The sequence below is a fragment of the Acinonyx jubatus genome, chromosome C1 (genome assembly GCF_027475565.1).
Source record: "Acinonyx jubatus isolate Ajub_Pintada_27869175 chromosome C1, VMU_Ajub_asm_v1.0, whole genome shotgun sequence".
Classification (NCBI taxonomy): Eukaryota; Metazoa; Chordata; class Mammalia; order Carnivora; family Felidae; genus Acinonyx; species Acinonyx jubatus.
The window spans coordinates 10,837,454-10,856,370 of record NC_069381.1 but is presented as its reverse complement, the minus strand read 5'-3'; the positions used below and the strand labels follow the sequence as shown (position 1 = coordinate 10,856,370).

General features: G+C 52.0%; 1 pseudogene; it reads right to left on the bottom strand.

Moving 5' to 3' along the window:
* Positions 1-17,386: 17,386 nt before the first annotated feature.
* LOC106975571 (eukaryotic translation elongation factor 1 epsilon-1-like) lies at positions 17,387-18,917 on the bottom strand (annotated as a pseudogene).

Genomic DNA, 18,917 nt, shown 5'->3' with positions numbered 1-18,917 from the left:
CGATGGCCCTGTGCCAGCTGTGAGAGTGGGTGTGGGTTGGGGGGGGAGCCCAGGTGTCTCTCACCCCGTATGGCGTGGGAGGGGATGGTCACGGAGTGGTTGGCAGAGGGGCCGAGACGCCTGTGCCCTCAGAGTGACAGGGCCTGTGACAGGCCCTGCCAATGTCTCCCGTGGGCCTGCGAAGAGGCCAAGAGAAGAAAGATGGAGAAGCTGGGCGAAGAGAGGGCTTCCAGGAGGCTGGGAGGGCACGTCTGCCGCCCGGAAGACAGAAATGAGGCCATCGCAGCAGGTGCCAGAGAAGGCCAGGTTGCCGCGGGCCCCTGCCCGGGGCTTGGAACTCTGTGAGCTCCCTTCACCAGGAAAAGAGGTACGGACACAACCCAGAACAAGCGGTGGGCAGACTCCGATGAACTGTGGTTCAGCGTCTCCCGCCCAGCAGAACGGGGACTTGAAACAGAAATTAAGCCCAGTCGTGGGGCGCCCGGGTGGCTCAGTCGGGTGAGCATCCGACTTCAGCCAGGTCACGATCTCGCGGTCCGTGAGTTCGAGCCCCGCGTCGGGCTCTGGGCTGATGGCTCGGAGCCTGGAGCCTGTTTCCGATTCTGTGTCTCCCTCTCTCTCTGCCCCTCCCCCGTTCATGCTCTGTCTCTCTCTGTCCCAAAAATAAATAAAAAATGTTGAAAAAAAAAAAAAAGTATGTTGCTTGGTTGACTGAGTCTCTGCCCTGCCTCCCCTCCCGGGACGTCTGCAGGGTTCAGCTGAAAAAGTCTGTGAGCACTTCCATGACTGAATAAGCTCTGTGGGTTGTACCAGCGTCAACATCCTGGCCATGCTGTTGTATGAAAGCTACACAAGATATTACCACGGGGAAACACTGGGTGAAGGTCATAAAACCTTCCTGTAATTTTTTTTTTTTTTTTTTTGCAATTTCCCATGAATCTGTTACTATTTCAAAGTAAAGACTTCAACCTAAATAGAAAAATACATAGGGACAAAATGGAAATAAGAATTCCCCAAAACGAGGCACCTGAGTGGCTCAGTCGGTTAAATGTCCTACTTCGGCTCAGGTCATGATCTCACGGTTCATGAGTTCGAGCCCTGCATCGGGCTCTGTGCTGACAGCTCAGAGCCTGGAGCCTGTTTCAGACTCTGCGTCTCCCCCTTTCTCTGTTCCTCCCCTGCTCACCCTCCCTCTCGCTCTCTCTCTCTCTCTCAAAAATAAACAAACATTAAAATAAAAAAAAAAAGAATTCCCCAAAACATGTGCAGCATAAAAATAGTTAAATTCCCTAGATCAGTAGAAGAGGGGAGAGACTCAGATCACAAACTCGAACCTGCAGGAAACGGAACTATTTTTCCATGACTCAGCCTGATTTATCTCAGGAGCTCCTATTCTGCCAGGTGGCAGAAATGTTTCCCTCCCCCGTCTGCTGGGGTTGCACCTAAATTCTGCAGCCTTGTGTCAAGTGAAAGCCTCCTGGGGGCACATCTGGGGCAGATGCCATCCGTCCCTGTTCCCAGACTGGCTGCTGGGCTGTGGGTCCCCGCAGGTCCGTGCTGAGCCTGAGGGAAGCTGGCAGGACCGGTGAGTCACTACCTGGCGTCCTCTGATTCGCATGTACTCCACAGATCCATTTTATTTGACCCATATGGTATTAAAAAAATTTTTTTTAATGCTTATTTTTGAGAGAGAGTGAGAGAGTGACAGAGTGTGAGCAGGGGAGGGTCAGAGAGAGAGGGAGACACAGAATCAGAAGCAGGCTCCAGGCTCTGAGCCGTCGGCACAGAGCCCGACGCGGGGCTCGAACCCACGACCCGCGAGATCAGGACCTGAGCCGAAGCCGGACGCTTAACTTACTGAGCCACCCAGGTGCCCCCTGACCTATACAGTATTTTAAAAGATCAGTTGCCAATAACCTGCAATGGGAGTTTTCACATAAGATATTTGAAAGGAAAAAAAAAAGATTTTCATGTCTTGTAAAAAATAATAAAGATTTTCATGTCTCGTAAAGACAAAACAAAACAAAACAGAATCTAGACACCTGGGGCAGATCACTCTGGGCACACGACCCAATGGGGCCGTGATCCGCGGGACCCTCCTCTGTGGCGGCTGCCCCTATACAACAGGCATGCCCCCAGTGGATTAGCCACAGTTTCCCCCCATTTCCTATCAACACGGGGCCTGGATTCACTCATCTGCAAAATTTGCCTGGCTCCCATAAGACACTTGAGTTGGCAGTCCCCACTTTTTCCTACTGCTGCGTCACTTTTGGGTCCCTGGGGCCCATTTTTCTCCTGCTCCTTGCTGGGGCGAGAAAAACACTGGGGAGCTGTCTCAGACCCGTTTGCCTAGATCTATCGAATGGCCACTCAGTCCAGGGTCTCGCTGCCCTCCCTGGCTCCACACCGGATAGGGACATGATGGGACATAGCCCAGGGCCCTCATTGTCAGTTTTCCTCCTTTCCTTTCAGACTCTCCCTCCTCCTCCTGACCTGGGAACCTTTATTTTTGCCCTAAGAGGCAGGGATCCTTGCTAGTCCAGCTTCCCTGTCTTTCTCCCCACTTTGCCCCCCCCACCCCCGTTCTATTGTCCATACACAACAGTCCTTTCTGTTTCCCCTTATTTCCCAGGCTTTCAAAATCCAAAAGCCAGGATTGTTTGGCTCTCTTTTTTACACTGTGTCCTCCCTTGCTGGAGGCAGATGGTAACATCTGCCTGAATTTTGGGGGGCGGAGAGGATCTTGAAACTAACAAAAACTGGGAATAAAAAACATACCCGTTAACTTATGAGGTCACCCTCCATCATCTGTCTACATGCCAGGGGCTGTGCTAAGCAATTTATGTGTGTTACCTCCTTTCAACCTCAAACTGGAAATGAGACTGAGGTGAAGTGTTTGTCCAAAGTCAGTAGCTAATGAGGGGGCATAGCTGAGACGTGAACTCAGAGTAGATCAACCCAGCCACCCAGGTCCCCCAAAGGTATGGCCTGACTTCACCTCCCACCTCTCTGCTTCCGGCACTCCCAGATCCCTGACCATCTGTGCGCGGTAGAGGCCAGTCGGAATCCTTACCTGGGGGAAACTGAAAGGCCATTGGCCTAGATTTTCCTAAGGCCCGCCTATGCCCCCGGCTGATTGGCACGATGGCTGTGACCGTCAGCTTGCTGATCATTGGCCCAGGGAAATCTATTGACCTCCACCGCGCGCCACTTTAACCGCAGCAGGAGAGTCCAGACAGTCAGGACTGGAGATCCACTCCCTGGAGAACAGAGATAAAAATGGAAGGATAAAACGAGAGCTTGAGTCAGAAAGTTGGCAAATCCAGTTACAGGAAAGGGTAGATGCATGCTGGCCGCTGTCAATGTGTCCGTCGGCAGCCTGCCTTGCAAGCTGAAGGCATCCACCTTGCAGAGCATCCGCACCAGGTTTGGACAGACCTTTGGGCTAACTGGCCCTCTGTTTGGCCAGAGGGAGGGAAGGGTTTTGTTTCGTTTTGGTTTTAGTTCCATGGAATTCAATGTTAAAAAAAAAAAAAAACAAAAAATTGCATCATTTGAGATTGAGATATTTTCCTGCTAGAAACTTAACCCTTTCTTTCACCTGTATTGCCTTTTAGCTAACCCCAGGCACCATTCGAAATGCGGGCACTGATGTTTAGAGTTGTTTCTATATGAGGCAGTCTCGGTCGATGCTTGGGCACATGGCTCTGCAGCTGGGTTATCTGGGTTCAAATCCTGGCTCTGCAGTCACGCTACAGCTCCTCGGGTGAGTCATTCAGTCTTGTGGAGCCTCAGCTTCCTCATCTGTACAATGGGGTTATTAATAGTCCCGACCAAGTCGATGTCTGTCAAGTGCAGCAAGCAATGCGTGGCTCGTAAGTTCAGTAAAAGGAGGATCTTATTATTGGAGAAAAACTCCCAACAGGAATGAAACTGTTCTGGGTCAGGGAGGGGTGGGGTGATAACGTCGCTGCTCTTGAGGCTGGGGTCACTCAGCATACCTGTGATCGGAGGGTCAAGGACATAGTCCTGCCAGTTGAACTAGACTCTCCAGCGTCTCGGCTGGCACCGGAGTACCAGCTGTGGGACTAGCGAGCCAGAGAGGCCGGGAGGAAGGTGCCAGGCTGGGATCGCCCAGCTCATCCTGGATGGTGGAGCACTGTTGGGGGAGGAGAGCAAAGGGTGGAGAAATGGGGCCCACTGGGAGGGCCTGGCTCTCAGGAAAGGGGCGGGAGGGGGGAAGGGTAGGGGGTAGGTAGGAGGGGAGAGGAGGAGCACCAGCAGCCTGGGCCAGAAGCAGCTGGGCCCTGTGTCCTCTCGGCTTCTGGGGGCCGGGCTGCTCAGGAGGAAGTCGTGGCCAGACGTGCTGAGTTCTGAGTTAATGCCTTTGTGGGCTGCCGGAGGCAGTGGGAACTGCCACCCGATCTCATGGAAATCCCCTGTTGATGGGGGGGGGGTCCCCCTGTGCTGGAACTCCCCTCTGGCGCCAGCCCTTTACTTATTCATTCTTCCTTCCTTCCTTCCTTTCTTCCTTCCTTCCTCTCTTTCTTTCTTTCTCCCTTCCTTTCTTCCTTCCTTCCCTCCTTCCTTCTTTTTCTTTTTCTTTCTTTCTTCAAAACACAATTGACATTTAGTGAAGTGCAAAACTCTTTACGTGGACAGCTCGATGGGTTTCTACCCATGTACAGTCACCGCCCAGATCAAAATCTAGAGCATTCCCAGGACCCAAGAAGGCTGCCCCAAACCCGTTCCCGGTTCAAGACTCCCCAGAGTCACCCCACTTCTAACCTTTATCACCTTCAACTACTATTCCCCATTTTTGAACTTCAAATGCACAGAATCATACAGTGTGTATCCTTTTGTGACTGACTTCTTTCAACATTCTATCCGGGTCTTTGTATACCTGTCCTCCATTCTTCTTACCTGCTGCATAATATTCCACTGGATGAATGTCCCATTATGTATGTTTTTATTTGCTCCCTTTCTGGCTTGGGGATATTATGAGTAAAGCAGCTGTGAACATTTTTGCACCTGGCTCTTGGTGCATAGAAGCCCTTGTTTCTGTCAGGCATACAGAAGTGGTTCCAGCCCTTTTATTTTATTTCATTTTTGAAAAATGTTTATTTATTATTGAGAGAGAGAGAGTGAGACAGAGCGCAAGTGGGGGAGGGGCAGAGAGAGAGGGACACACAGAATCCGAAGCAGGTTCCAGGCTCTGAGCTGTCAGCACAGAACACGACACAGAGCTCGAACCCGTGAACCGGGAGATCATGACCTCAGCTGAAGTTGGACGCTCAACTCACTAAGCCACCCAGATGCCCCGGTTCCAGCCCTTTTAGACATTCTTTTAGCAAATGCTCCAACACAGGCACCAGGGTGGCTCAGTCAGTTGAGCATCTGACTCTTGATTTCTGCTCAGGTCATGATCTCACGGTCGTGGGATCGAGCTCTGTGTCAGGCTCTGTGCCGAGCTGAGCATGGAGCCTGCTTGGGATTCTCATTCTCATTCTCATTCTCATTCTCTCTCATTCTCTCTCTCTCTCTCTCTCTCTCTCCCTCCCCGAGCTGAGCATGGAGCCTGCTTGGGATTCTCTCTCTCTCTCTCTCTCTCTCTCTCTCTCTCTCTCTCCCTCCCTCCCTCCCTCCCTCCCCTGCTTGCACTCTTTCTCTCTTAAAAAAAAAATTAAAACAAGAGAGAAAGAAAATGCTCCAAGATAAGGAAATAGGGAACTACTGTGTTTCCCTCCCCGCCCCTCCCCTCCCCCTGCACAGCTGCCTCTGGGTTGCAGGCGTGAGAGTCTGAGAAATGAAAAGGAGACAGAGGCACCATGGCAGCCACATTCAGCAGAAGATGTAAAAATATGTTGGCCACTTGCCAAGAGCATTTCCCCTTTCAAAAACGTCATCTGACCTTGGGCTGGCAATGTACATAGAGATTTTCTGAAACCTGGAAGAAAGTTCTACTCATTCTCCTGCTGATGGTGCCTGTTGAGTCTTGAAAGTAGCGCAGGAATTCAGAGATGAGTGAATCCATTTCTCCCATTTTACAGATAGGAAAACTGATGCCCAGAGAAGGGACTTACCGAAAGCCTCACAGCCGGTGACATGACAGGGCCAGGGACACAAAGATTCCTGGCCTCTAGCGGCCTCCTCTGCAAACGGGGAGGAAGGGAGCGGTGCCTGGGTGGCTCAGGCAGTTAAGCTTCCGAGTCCTGGTCTCAGCTCGGGTCTTGATCTCAGGGTCCTGAGTTTGAGCCCCAGGTTGGGCTCTGTGCTGAGTGTGGAGCCTACTTTTTAAAAAATTGCAAATTGGGAGAAAGGGATTATATTCATTGGCCTTTCCCAGTGCCTATCTGCCAAACGGGAACTGTTGTCCCAAGAGTTTAGCGTCTTCTGGTCGGTCACCCTTCCATGATTATTGGATGTCAGATTCTAGATTTGCTCTATTCAACCTTGACCGCCTACCATGGTTTTCGTTTCTGGGCACACAGCAGGAGAGGAAACAGACCAGCATTCCTGCTCTCCTATAACTTGCATTCTCTCAGGGGAGAAGACCAATAAACTCAGAAATAAGTACAGAGAGTGAGGTGAGTTGGAGAAAGATCAGTGCGATCAATTAAATTTTTTTAAATGTTTATTTCTTTTTGAGAGAGACAGAGACAGAATGCAAGCAGGGGAGGGGCAGAGAGAGAGGGAGACACAGAATCCGAAGCAGGCTCCAGGCTCTGAGCCGTCAGCCCAGAGCCCGACACGGGGCTCGAACCCACGAACCGTGAGATCATGACCTGAGCCGACGTCGGACGCCCAACCGACTGAGCCACCCAGGTGCCCCAATCAGTGCTATAAATTAAAGCAAGAAAGAGGAGGAAATGTTGGACGCTTGGGGGACAGGGAGGGTGGGAGTTTTGAACACAGTGGTCAGGGAAGGTGATATTCAGAAGCCCTGAAAGAGGTGGCGGGTGCAGTGATGAAGGGGGCTGTGGGATGGGGAGAGTGTTCTGGGCAGGGGGACAGCAAGTGCAAAGGTCCTGAGGCAGGATCCTGGCGGTAACTGGGGACCATTAAGGATGGTTTGGTGGGAATGAGTCGAACGAGTGGGAGGGGTATGGAACATGAGGTCAGAGAGGCGAGGGGCAGAGGGCAGAGGGGCCGTATAGGTGGCTATAAGGACTTTGGCTTTTATTCAGTGACATACAGAGCCTACAGAGTTTCCCTCAGAGGAGTGACAAGATCTGACTTTCCATTTCTAAGGGGAGTTGGCTGCTATGTGGAGAACAGATGGAGACTAGGACAGAAGCGGGGAGACCAGTTAAGAGGCTGTGACAACAATCCAGGGACAGATGCGGGGGGGGGGGGGCTTGGGCAGGCAGGTGGGGACAGCGGAGGGAGGCATGGAGTTTCGAAGGCAGCAACCACCGGACTTCCTGGCCAGTTCATACCCATCTTAATGCAAGGCCCCCTGGGATGCAGAGCAGGTGCACTTTGCAAAGAAGCAAAGCACTGAGTTTCAGGTGGAAGGTCTTCTCCATCCTTCCAGATCCCTCCTTCAGGTTTCCTTCCCCAAAGTCAGCCAGGGAAAGGTCTCACTGTGTCCTCCCCCAACACGGGCCTGAGCCCTTCAAGCAAGTAAGTGTGTGTGTGTGTGTGTGTGTGTGTGTGTGTGTGTGTGTGAGAGTTTGGGGCAGGGGAGGTCACTTTGATTCTCCTTCTCCTGTCCTTTATCTGCACCCCAATTTCTCTCTCCTCTGGGAGCTGTTGTGACAAAGCCCCCCCCCGGCCCCCACTCACCGGGGCTCTAAGCACCTGTGCTGCCTGAAGGCGCTCCAGCCCCACTGACCTTTCTCCTTGGGGCCCCAAGACTTTTCCACCTCTGCTCTCTGCCTTGTCTAATATATATATATATATACTTTTTTAATTTTTAAGTTAATTTTGAGATAGAGAGAGGAAGAGAGAGCAGGGGAGGGGCAGAGAGGGAGAGGGAGGGAGAGAGGATCCCGAGCAGGTTCTGCACTGTCAGCGAAGAGCCCGACGTGGGGCTCAAATCCACGAACTGTGAGATCATGAGCTGAGCGAAGTCGGGTGCTCGACCAACGGAGCCACCCACGTGCCCCTCTGCTTTCTTTTTAACACTGCAATTTGTAATGATTTACTTCTTTGTTTACTTACTGGGTGTTTGGCCTCTTGTGCTGTAAGGCAGGGAACGGGTTGGTCCTGTTCACTCTCAATTCCCCAAGTACTAAGCTCAGTACCTAGAGGGACAGATTAGCGGGGAAGTCGGCAGCACCTCTGAGATGGCCGGAGTGACCCCCACCTCCTGGTAGTCCCAGCTTAGCCATCCCTTCCCACACTGAATGGAGCTGGCCCTGTGTGACCAAGAGTGTGAGGGTGACACATGGAGGTGACAGTATGTGCCTTCCATGCTATATATATGTATATGTATTTATCATACGTGAGGCTTTTAAAGGCTATTTCCTTCCTCCCTTCCCCCTTCCTTCCTCCCTCCCTCCCCTCCTTCTTCTCCCTCCCTCCCTCCTTCCTTCCCTCCTTCCCTTCTTCTCTCTTTCCTTCCTTCCTCCCTCCCTCCCTTTAGATGCATATAAGATCTCCCGCTGGTTCTGTTGCATTGAACCCTAATACACAGGTATTGAGGATTATGAACTCTAAAGCCAAATTACCTGGGTTCAGATCCCAAGTCTCCCATTTACCTGCTCTGGGACTGTGGACAATTTCTTAATCTTTTTGCCTTGGTTGCCTCATTATAAATAAGAATTACACCGACCCCATTGGTTTGTACATATTAAATGAATTAATAAGCGTAAAAGCAGCTAGAACCTGGCAAACACTCACTATGGGGCTGTTCGCTACAGCCCTTTTACTTAGCACACAATAGGTGCTCAATAAATATTCTCCAAATGGATGGCTGGCTAGTGAGCAAGAGGGGCCAAGGGTCCTTGTATGCCAATTCCTTCCCGGGGGTTGCTTCCGAGTTCAAGTCTTTATAGGTAGCAGGGCTTTCAAAGAACTTTTTCTGTCTTCCTCCTTTTCACGTGCCTACTCAAAAACGATTCATTGTTTGTCTGAAATTCAAATTGAACCGGGCATTACATTTTCCTTCATTTTCTCTCAAGACCCTAAATGTGCCACATCTTCTCGGAGGCTTAGTGAGGTCACTTCTGTGTGATGGGCACTCGTGTGTGTCCGCTCGGCCAGGCTCTACCCGTCAGTTACACATCAAGTGTGCATCTAGGTGATGCTGCGATGTGATCAAAGTCCAACGTGATGGACTTTCAGTAAAGTAGGGTAGCTAGCTCATCTGGGCGGGCCGCATCTAATCAGTTGAAAGGCCCTAGAAGCAGAGCTGAGGTTTCCCTGATGAAAGATAAACCCTACCCAGGGAACCTGTGGTTAACCCTCGCCCTCCACCCCCCGCCCCCCAGCCCCTGCTGCGTGAGAGTGTTAGCCCGCCCTTCCCGATGGCCTGCCCCCGACGGAGTTCGGCTTGCCTCGACAGCCCCTCAAACTCCTTGCAATAAATTTCCGAATACATGTCTTCTACTGATTCTGGTTCCCTGGTTGGGCCCTGAGCTATACAGCCTGCTTCTCCCACACGTGCATGGCAGGGCTTTGGTCACCTGCATGGCTGGGTTCCTTCAGCTTTCAGCTCTAAAGTCCTACAGTTCTAGGATTAGGTTGATGGAAACCGAGTCCCGAGTAGGGGTGGGGAATGAGGGTTTCAGCTCAGAGGAGAGACCGGTTGCAGGTGGAATGTTGTGACTTTAACTATTCGAGGGCTAGGGTCGCCGATGCTTGTTGCTTTTCTGGAGGCCTGACATCTGTCTCCCCCCCCCCCATCTCATGTCCTTTTGGGGGGGTTACTCGTCTCCTCTGTGCGCAGTCCGGTAGAAAGGAAGGTACTTGGGGGCTCTGCCCTCCCACAGCCACGGCGGTGGGCACGTGACCCAATCAGATGCTCCCTTCTGGATCTGAAGTTGAGCAGACCCATCCATTCAGCGATGCCCTGGGAGCTCCTTCCAGTAAATTCCCTCTTGCAAAAGCCAGGCAGGGCTGGTTTCTGCTACTCATTTCCTTCTTTACTGGTGTCCTTTCCACTAAAATGTAAACTCCAGGGCAGTGGGGACTGTCTGGTCCAGTGCAATATTCCCAGTGCCTAACACAGTGCCTGGCACCTAGCAGGTGCTCAATTAAATGCTTGTTGAATGAATAGACAGTCAGGCCTGAAGGGGAGGCCGATTCCCGAACAATGGCTAATAATTCGACCTCATGAGGCAGATTTTGGGGGGTCTCTCCCGAAAAAGTGGGATAATGTTACCTATCTCCCGAGGTTATCAGGACAAATAGGTTGGTATCACTGAAATGCTTACAATAAGGCCTCACATAGGGGCGCCTGGGTGGCTCAGTCGGTTAAGCATCCAAACCTTGATTTTAGCTCAGGTCATGATCTCGTGGCTGTGGAGTGGAGTCCCACGTCGGGCTCTGCACTAAGCATAGAGCTTGCTTGGGATTCTCTCTCTCCCTCTCTGACCCTCTCCCACTTACACTCACTCTCTCTCTCTCAAAATAAATAAATAAAAATTAAAAAAAAGTAAGTCCCAGCATAGAGGAAGCACTATAAAATTATAATCAGCCATTGCTGTGAGCAGGGTACCAGCTACCCTCTTCACTTAGGGCTCATCAGGGACTGTGCTAAAATCCTGATACAAGTGATCTTGTTACTTTCACACCTTAAGTTTTCCAACCGAAAACTAGGTTACCTTGCGAGGATGTGGGGAGGATGCATTCACTCGCTGTCCATACTCTCTGCTTTCTTTCCGGGAGGCAGCCACCCAAGGCTTCGGCGGGCACCGGCTGGGCACAGCAGGCAGGAAGGATGGGAGGTCTGGTCCCGTGTCCCTCCCCGTGCCTCCAGCGGAATGGGGGGCATCCCCAGCCGTGTTGGCTGCTGGCAGAGCTCAGTGTCCCGAAGTTCTAGAGGTTTCCAGTTCCAGTTAGTACACAATCCAAAAGAGGGTGACCAACCTGCACTGGTTTGCTGAGACTTCTTTGGTTTCAGCACATTCCGGGAAGTCCCGTATTCCGGGAGCCTCCTCAGTGCTGGGCAAATTGGGACGGTTGGTCATCCTAATCCAAGATGACCTAGAGGGTGTCCTGACATGTGAGCAGTTCGCGGCGATGGAGAATAAGCACAGCCAGGCAGGCGGCTGGCACCTGGGAAACTCGTCATCAGGTGGCAATGCCCTCGTCGCTGGTAGGGGGCTCAGGGGCAAGAGCCCAGCATGGGTACGGTCCGGGGCGAGCTTGGGTATCAGGTGAATATATTAGCATGTCTTTGTTGTTTGCAAGTCCCAAAACAAAACCAGACGCCAATTGACTTAAGGAGAAAAGAGAATGTGAAGTCCAGGACTCTAACAGCTTCACGTATGGCTGGATCCAATGTGAATGAAATGATGTCATCTAGATAACGTCTCTCTCCATCTTTTGGCTTTCCTTCTTTTCTGTGCTGCCTTATTCTCAAACAACTTCTCTCTCATCTTGGTGGCTCTGGCTGGGTAAGACTGACACCGTCCCAGGATTAAGGGGGAGAGTGGGTGATTCTCTTGGCCAACAATTTCAATATAAGCTCGCTTTGGGCTCTGACTGGGTCACATGCTCATTGCTGAACCAATCACTGGGGGGCAGGTAGGGGAATGAAACACTACTCTGATTGGCTTAGCGTAGCTCCCATGCTCTACCCAAACCTGAGGGTCTTGGCACCTGGGTTATGGGGACAGGTGGGCTGAATTTGCCCCCGTGACCAAATACAAATGAGGATAGTAATAATGGTAATACCAACACCAATAATAACGGCAGCCAGCATTTACCTAGTGCTTGCTCTGCTCTCAGCGGTAACGAGGAGGGAGGACGTCTGGGAACGAGGCTGGAGACCTCTAGGAAGTTGTTTCGGGAAACTCTTACATTGGATGGGAAGTTGGATTCAAATGTCAGTGATGTTTAATCCCGGCTGCATGTGAGGAACACCTTTTGAAGAATCACACGAGCTCCACCAATGGAATAGTAATCTCTGGGGGCGGGACCCTAACATTAGGGTGTAAAAAACGCTCCAGGTGTTTCTACCATGCCTCACCTCCAGGATTAAGAACAACCTAGCTCAGTGTGTCTAGGGTGGGACAGCTGTGTGTTTTGTTTTTTAATTTTTTAAAAATGTTCATTTATTTTTGAGAGAGAGAGAGAGAGAGAGAGAGAGACAGAGCATGAATGGGAGAGGGACAGAGAGAGAAGAGGTGACACAGAATTCGAGGCAGGCTCCAGGCTATCAGCCCAGAGCCCGACGCGGGGCTTGGACTTGTGAACCACAGATCATGACCTGAGCCCAAGTCAGAGGCTTAACTGGCTGAGCCACCCAGGGGCCCCTTGGGGCATGTGTTTTAAACATCCATTCCTATGCTCGAGGACCCCTGAACGAGGGCTCTGCTTTCCATCATGGCTTGGCGCCTTGAGGTCAACAGATAAGGCTGCTTCTGGCTTGAGGTGACTGATCCGGACGCACCTGCTGGCCTTCTGAAGGCTGAGGGGGTGAATCTCTCAGGACCTTTTCACCATTTGGCAATGGGAACTTAATCCAAGGTCTTTTTAATGAATCTCTGAATCTTTTTTTTTTAAATATTTTTTATATTTATTTATTTTTGAGAGAGAGAGACAGAGAGACAGAGAGAGCGGGAGCAGGAGAGGGGCAGAAAGAGAGGGAGACGCAGAATCCGAAGTAGGCTCTGTGCTCTGAGCGGTCAGCCCAGAGCCTGACGCGGGGCTCAAACCCACGAACCGTGAGATCATGGCCTGAGCTGAAGTCAGACGCTTAACTGACTGAGCCCCCCAGGCGCCCTGAATCTCTCAATCTTTAAAATTACCTGGGCCCCTTAGAAGGACTCGGGTTTAAATTTTTGATAGTCTCATTTTCCCATGAAATTCGTGGTATCCTTCTTCCCTGGAAGGTTTTAAATTTGATCTTGCCCCTAACATTCACTTAAGAATCACTTCTCTCCTTCCAGGTGTAGAGTTCTATCCATTGGGAGCTTCTTTAACAGGATGGCTGCCCGGGGGAGAAAAAGGTATTCTGTCCTTATGCCCTCCCCCAATGGCATTACCAGTGACGATTAAGCACTGGGTGCTCATGTGTGAAATATTCAAGAAAGCTTTATGGGAGCTGGCCAGTCCGCACCTAACCAGCCGGTTACATTCCAAAGGTGTTTTGATAGTTGTGTGAACTGGGAATCAAAATCTGTTTTCTTATAGCAACGACGTTATTAAGGCCAAGGTGGTTTTCCAAGCTAGCCCACAAATACCTGTTCAATTCGCATGAATAATTATAGGACTACGTGAATAACTTTTCACTCCTGTTACTTATCTGAGATTATAGATGGGAAAAAACGGAAAACCGATTCCAGAGTTAATAGAATTTGCATCATTAGGAAAATGTTTACATCTCCCTCTTAATTTGTATGTTTTGGGCACAGGACGTTTATCTCTTTTCCCGTCTTCTGTCTTCCGAGGCTATGCTGTTTCCCGAGCCAGAATGATATTAGTACAGCAAATGGGTGGAGGGTGATAAAACACATCTGTCAGGTGGCGGGGGTGTGGCAGTCATTACTGGGGCCCCACTTCTTGAAAAGTGGGTCTCTGAGGGAGGGAGGCAAACCATAAGAGACTCTTAAAAACCTGAGAACAAACTGAGGGTTGATGGAGGGTGGGAGGGAGGGGAAAGTGGCTGATGGGCACTGAGGAGGGCACCTGCTGGGATGAGCACTGGGTGTTCTATGGAAACCGATTTGACAATAAATTTCATATTAAAAAATATGATACAGATAATAATCATTTAAAAAACAAGAAAAGTGGGTCTCGGAAAAGGAGACACCTCTGGACAAAGGCACAGAGTGGGGGGCTGGGGAGCGGGCCTGGGGATGACCCACCCACCCCCAACTTCCTGGGGAGTGAAGTCCAGCTGCACCACCAAGTTCAGGGTCAGTCCGGCAGAGTGCTCAAATGGGAACATCACCACCTTTTCTAGAACCCCCCCACTGTCGGGGCTGGAAGGGCCGCGTTGCCCACAGGCTTTCGTTTCCGGATGAGAGGCTGAGACCAGCGAGGGTCGCGGCTTCCATGCCCGGGATCACACAGCAAATGGGAGGCGGTGGTGACCCTAACACGCGCCCTCTGGCCGATGGCGCAGGGCCCTTTCCGCTCTGACCACCCTCCCCCCCCTTTCCCCTATGGTTTTCTCAAACTCGGGTTCAGGAGGCCAGGGCGCCCCTGCTTGTGGCCTTTCCTGTGCCTCGTGCCCCGTGAGAGCTCCTCTCACCCTTCAGGAATGTTTGCTCACAGGTCTTCCTTGAGTAGAATGTCAGCCCCTCGAGGGGGAGGGAGCAGGTCCCACTTGCTTCCTTATTGCCCAAGGCGACTCCCCTGATAACACCTGATGCTGACTCGGGATAAGCATTTGATGAATGAATACACGAACTTCACCCCGGCTCCCCTACCGGCTCCCCACCGCCACCTGCCCCCTCCCAGCTAGCACCTGCTGCGGTCTAGCGCATGGGTGTATGACCAGCTCAGCCGTGCCCCTAGGCGACCTAGATGGTACTCTGCCCCTCGGGGAACCCCCCTGCCTGGGTCTCCTCCAGCCCCCCAACGACCCCGGGGAGAGAAAGGTACAACTAGTCTCATGCCCCTTTTCTGGCCAAGGTGACTGGGACTGAGGTATGGTCCAGGCAGGGTCATGCAGGTAGGAAGTGGTGGGTGGGGCCGACCTTGGAGGCCGGTCTCTGGACCCCGAATCGGGTCCCAGTTGGCTGTGCACCTGCGAGAAGCTGGGCTGGCGGTGGGGGGGTGAGGGGGCTGATGTAAGCGGGCCTCGCGTGCAGCAGGACCTCCTGTCAGGGCCGAATCGCGGCTCTCGTGTTCTAGGTTGTAACCTGGCGTGACGAGCGACCTCCCGTCGTATCTGCTGGGTTCTAAGAAGCAGATCACGCTCGAGGGGAGGGGGTTTCAGCAGAGCAGGACCACCAGGAGGCGGGGCCAACGGGAGCCGCTTCAGAAGCTGCCCGCCGGGCCTGGGGCACCCCGCTCTGCCGTCGGGGCGGCAGAAGGATCTCGGGTTTGGGGGCTGGCAGAGCCGAGGTGGACGCCAGGTCGTCTTCCTCTTACCCGGCGACCGGAAACGGCGCGTTACTCCACCTCACTTAGGATCTTCCCTAAAACAGAGGTTGCTTCCCTCACCTGCCCCCCCAGCCCCGGGGCACGGGGGGGGGGGGGGGGGCGGGGGGTGAGTGACGGACCTTGCCCCGTTGCTTCCCAAGGCTGCTGCTGTCACGAACACCAGGAACGCGGTGCCTTGCACAGCACGATGCGTTCCGTTTCGGTTTTGCAGGCCAGACTCTGACGCGGGCCTCCCTGGGCTGAAGATCCCAATACGGGCACAGCTGCGCTCCTCTCTGGAGCCTTCCGGGGGAGAGTCCCTTTCCTTGCCTTTTCCAGCAGCAGAGGCTCCCCCGTGCTGTGGCTCCTGCCTCTGGGTGCGAACCCTGCCAGAGTGGCACCTCTCTCTGTGCCCTCCTCTTCCGTCCCCCTCGCCCCCTTCTAGGCCCCTCGCAGATAATCCCGGAATGGCATCATCTGCCCAGTTTAAAGTCACCTGAGCAGCAGCCCGATTCCATCAGCAATCTGCGTGCCCCTTTGCCGTGTAACCTAACACGGTCACAGGCTCCGGGGATGAGGGTGTGGGAGTGCCCGGGGGCCCGCCGATCGGCCCCCCCCCCCCCCCCCGTGGAGTCCTTCCATGCATTTGCCTTCCTTTGCCCTGAGGGTCCCCCCCTTCCCACACGCAGGCTGCCTGATGGCCCCTGTGGTGCCCTGGCACAGAGGGCGAGGCCCTCTTTGGCATGCCCAGGGGCCAGGACGAAGCCTCATTTATTGTCCAGGAGCAGGAGAAGGCAGGTGGCTGGACAAGGTGAAGTCTATGGCCATTCTTCAGGTGCCGCAAGGGTGTATCTGCCTCCCTCAGGCTGCCCACATGGTCCCATGGGACAGTTTTATCGCCTTCTCTGCCTGGGAGCAATGGTTGGAGAAAAAGTCTCCTACCCTGCTAGCTCCCAGCATGCCCTTGCTCCTAGGGCCACCCACCTGGGAACTGCCCAAGCCTCGGCTGTCATCGGCCCGGCCCCTCAGCCCCCCTCCAGCACTGTGCCCGCTCAGGATCCGGGTGTCCTGCCTGGGAGGGAATCCTCGGGGGTGGGGGTGGGGGGCAACAGCTATTCTGATTTGCCCTGAGCCCCGCTTCCAAATCTTGCCTGTCCCGCTGAAAATGTGTTTCTGGTCTTCTGTGAGGGGAAACAAAAACAAAAGCCCTTTCCCATCAAGAGCCGCCCTCTTTGGGCGCAGGGAGGGGGCGGGGATAACAACGGGCACCTGCCCACAACCCCCGCCCCGCCGTGGGCCTAGAGGTCTGGGCTGAGCTGGGCCGGGCTGGCGGGGGACGTAGAGTCTCGCCATCTAGTGGTGGGTGGTGGAACTGGGAGCTGCAAAGGCTCCAGACTCCTCCCTACCAGGCTCAATCGTCCCCGGAGGGGAGAGGTGACTCCAAGCCCTGGCTGTTCCCAAGGAGGTTTTTTAAACATAGGAATGTTCAAGCCCTACCCCACACCTCCTGCATCAGAAAGTCTGAGGCCTGAAAATCTGCAGTTTAGCTTTAGAATGTGGATCCCCAGGACTTACCTCTAAACTAGGGTTGGGATAGGATTTGAGAATCCAAATTCTCTTCCTTCCTTCCTTCCTTCCTTCCTTCCTTCCTTCCTTCCTTCCTTCCTTCCTTCCTTCCTTCCTTCCTTCCTTCCTTCTTTCTTAACCACATTTACTGGCTTACATAAATATTTGAAAACGAACCCATCTGTCTTCCCTTTCTGTATCCTCGACACAATGTATTATAGTTTTTAATAAACAAATAGCTGTAAATATCCATAAGGAGAAAATGAATTTTAAAATATGAGAGAGAGGTCAGTAAATTGCCAAACAGGTCAGCCACTGAAAGGACTATTTTTTTTTTCCCTGAAGATTAAGCCGCTGATTTGCACATTTTACGAAAATAAATTTCATCTATAAAAACAAGGTAGTTTATAACTTGATCTCAGCTCCAGTTTTGACAGTTGGAGGTTTTACATAAAAGCTGCAGAATTTCAACGAAAGAACAAAGAAAAGATTCAGACATAAGTTTATTCTATCAACTTCCGCAAACAAAGAATGACTGCATATCAATTTATGTGAGTCCTCTGGTCCAGAATGTACTTTCCTTTGGAAATATCTGTGACCACACTTCTGTATGTCATCATAGCTTCCAGTGGGAATTAGTCTGGTTTTTTTTTAATTTTTTAATTTATTTTTTAATTTTTTGAGAGACGGAGAGCGAGCGAGCACGCACATGCGAATAGGGGAGCGGCAGAGGGAGAGGGAGACGTGGAATCTGAAGCAGGTTCCAGTCTCTGAGCTGTCAGCACAGATCACGACGCGGGGCTCAAACCCACGGACCGCGAGATCATGACCTGAGCCGCAGTTGGACGCTTCACTGACTGAGCCACCCAGGCGCCCCGGTACATAGTCTGTTCTTGATGAAGACAGAATGGACAGATGTGGCCTGTTGCCCGATCCCTGGGTAATGCTGACTGTGACAAGACCAGTGAGACACATGAAGACATTTCTCCTTTTCTTGAACTGTCAGGTCAACTACAAAGCGATGAAGTCCGTAGGATAATAGGATGTCTGCGAAGGTAAAGTTATATCTTGCCAGTGGACTGTGCCTTCAAGATCTGAATTACGTCCCTTCGACGGAGTGTGGACATCGTCCTTCCTGGAGCGTCCGTCTGCTCGAGTTACCCTGCACTCCAAACCCGGCTGAACTATTGCTTTTCCCTCTGCGGGGCTCGCCAGCAAACATTCTTTGCAGGCCGGCCCGACAAGATGAGCCGCTTTGGCAGTCAGTCCGTTAGACTTGGACCATTGCTCGTTCGAAGAACTGGAATCTGGCGCTCGCCCTGAGCTCTGTGTTTGCTGCCTTCACTCAGTCCCGGGGGCTTCTCCAGCAACTTCAGCTCTGGGGCCACCGCTGTCTTCCGCAGGGAACCCAAATTCTTTTCTTTTTTTAAGTTTATTGATTTATTTTGAGAGAGAGAGAGACAGAGAACGCGCACATGAGTGGGGGTAGAGGCAGAGAGAGAGAGAGAGAGAGAGAGAGAGAGAGAGAGAGAGAACCCCAAGCAGGCTTCTCACTGTCAGCTGGGAGCCAGACTGGGGGCTCAAACTCACGAACTGTGAGAGTATGACCCTGAGCCGGAATCAAGAGTCAGATGCTTAACTGACTGAGCCTCCCAGGTGCCTCTGGAATCCAAATTGTTAATAAAGTATTATTTTTTAAAGTTTTATTTATTTTGAGAGAAAGAAAGAGTATGAGTAGGGGAGGGGCAGAGAGAGAGGGAAAGAGAGAGAGCATCTCAAGCAGGTTCCCTGCTGTCAGTGCAGAGGCTGATGTGGGGCTCGAACTCATGATCTGTGAAGTCATGACCTGAGCCAAAACCGAGAGTTGGATGCTCAACCGACTGAGCCACCCAGGTGCCCCTGGAATCCAAATTCTTAACCAGGCTTCTCTAGTAACTCCTACGGGCAGCTTGAAGTCAACGCCACTGACACAGTGGCCACAAGTTAAATGAGACAACTGTGAGATGTGGATTTTTTTTAAGAAGCTGATGCTACATTTGGTCATATTACTAGAAGCATAGCCCCCAGGTTAGGGGAGGATATGAGATAATGGTTACTATCTGGGTTCAAGTCCTACTTTTGCTACTCCCAATTGTGTAAACCAT